Here is a 2,500-nt window from a genome sequence, read left to right as displayed (position 1 = left end):
ACATTTCCCCTACTTCCACCCCAGGGGGGCGTCAATATGTTGTAAGGCACCCCAAGGCAGTGACCTAAGTGGGGGTGAAGTTTGCGGTGCACGGGGGGAAAGTTGAATTTTTGGATGAAAATGCGTATTTTCATACTTTGAAAATTTCAGGCGTGTGTCGGACTTCCAGGCGGGGGCAGCCGCCAGAGGTGTACCGGGGACGCTTCCAGGAGCCTGGGGGAGATTTTCTGGAAGAGTCCTTGACACTTAGAAAAATTTTGAGAAAATCTCGATTTTGTGAAAAATGTCACATTTCCCCTACTTCCACCCCAGGGGGGCGTCAATATGTTGTAAGGCACCCCAAGGCAGTGACCTAAGTGGGGGTGAAGTTTGCGGTGCACGGGGGGAAAGTTGAATTTTTGGATGAAAATGCGTATTTTCATACTTTGAAAATTTCAGGCGTGTGTCGGACTTCCAGGCGGGGGCAGCCGCCAGAGGTGTACCGGGGACGCTTCCAGGAGCCTGGGGGAGATTTTCTGGAAGAGTCCTTGACACTTAGAAAAATTTTGAGAAAATCTCGATTTTGTGAAAAATGTCACATTTCCCCTACTTCCACCCCAGGGGGGCGTCAATATGTTGTAAGGCACCCCAAGGCAGTGACCTAAGTGGGGGTGAAGTTTGCGGTGCACGGGGGGAAAGTTGAATTTTTGGATGAAAATGCGTATTTTCATACTTTGAAAATTTCAGGCGTGTGTCGGACTTCCAGGCGGGGGCAGCCGCCAGAGGTGTACCGGGGACGCTTCCAGGAGCCTGGGGGAGATTTTCTGGAAGAGTCCTTGACACTTAGAAAAATTTTGAGAAAATCTCGATTTTGTGAAAAATGTCACATTTCCCCTACTTCCACCCCAGGGGGGCGTCAATATGTTGTAAGGCACCCCAAGGCAGTGACCTAAGTGGGGGTGAAGTTTGCGGTGCACGGGGGGAAAGTTGAATTTTTGGATGAAAATGCGTATTTTCATACTTTGAAAATTTCAGGCGTGTGTCGGACTTCCAGGCGGGGGCAGCCGCCAGAGGTGTACCGGGGACGCTTCCAGGAGCCTGGGGGAGATTTTCTGGAAGAGTCCTTGACACTTAGAAAAATTTTGAGAAATTTCCGATTTTGTGTAAAAATCACCCATTTCCCCTACTTCCACCCTAAAGGGGCGTCAATATGTCGTAAGGCGCCCCTAGACAGTGACCTAAGTGGGGGTGAAGTTTGGGTCTGCTGGGTGGAAAACTGAAAAAAAGCGATTTTGTGACTTTGAGAACAAACAGAGAGCTCAAAACTTTGAAAAACGTCAGACCGCTGTCAGACTTCCAGGCGGGGGAAAGCTCTGAGGTTGTACCGAGGACACTTCCATGGCCCCCGGATTGATTTTCAAGAAAGAGTCCTTGGGACTTTGAAATTTTCCGGCGAGCTGTTTTTGGCTTCCGGGAGCCGTAGAACTTTGGGAAATCGATTCCGCTCACCGGTTCAGGGTGTTTCGAGCTAGTCCAGGTCCCAGCTACGCCGCCTGGCCTCCAAATTTCGCAAATTCGAAAAAAAAAAAAATAGAACCGGAATGAGGAAATTTCTGGCCGCCGGATCCGCCGCACGGCTCCAGGAGGTCGGACACTTTTTGACTTTGTTCCCTTAAAGTGGGGGTCGGTGTCTCACCATGCAAATACCCAGTTTTGCACACCAGCTGCAGGATATAGGAGAGAGAGGTACCTCTCGGCCCCGACCAAAATCCGTTGTTTTCGTGGTTCCTCGACTCGGGTAGGCGGTTTGGCGAGTACCCCCCTTTTGCATGGAAGTTCGCACTCGCGCCGAGACCAGGCTTCCGCGGCTCCAGGGGGACTTTTGCCGGTTGTCCGTCCCGAGTCCGAGACGCGTTTCCTGGGTCGCCCGAGCCCGAACGGACCCTCCCCACGTGGGTTCCTGTCCTCTGAGGGCGACGGTCGTCAGAAGGGGGGCAGATCCAGAGTCCTCGTCCGCAGGAGGGCTCTGGGAGGGCGGATCGCTCCTTCTGACTTTGTCCCCTCGGAGCGGGCTCGGCGTTTCTCTGTGTCGGATGTCTCCCGCTTCCGCGCCAACGGGGAGACCTATGAGAGAATCGCACCGCGACCCGGCTTCCGTCTCGAGGGCGCCCGGAGCGCGCCGGACACTCGCTTCCAGGACTCCAGGGGCACGTTTCTTCCCCGTCTCCCCCGAGGGGAAGAACGGAGGCAGGGGTTCCACCCGAGCCCCTGCCCTTTCTTCCGATCGATCTGGCTCAGCGCTCCCGGGTGGGGAGGTGGTGCCGCTCGCTCGGCCCGGGCTTTGGAGCCCGCGTCGGTTTACGGCGGGCGGTCTCCTTCCTCTGTTACCCCCCCCCGGGTTTCAGGCACTCGTCCTTGGGCGCGCACGCCGGCGGTCGCCCTCCCGTCTACGGACGGAGGCGGCCGAGCTGTGGGGAGTTTGACCCGAACCGTGGTACGGCAGCGGTCCGACGACCCGCAC

This window comes from Ranitomeya variabilis, unplaced genomic scaffold (assembly GCF_051348905.1).
Source record: "Ranitomeya variabilis isolate aRanVar5 unplaced genomic scaffold, aRanVar5.hap1 Scaffold_193, whole genome shotgun sequence".
Classification (NCBI taxonomy): domain Eukaryota; kingdom Metazoa; phylum Chordata; class Amphibia; order Anura; family Dendrobatidae; genus Ranitomeya; species Ranitomeya variabilis.
This window is presented reverse-complemented; position numbering follows the sequence as displayed.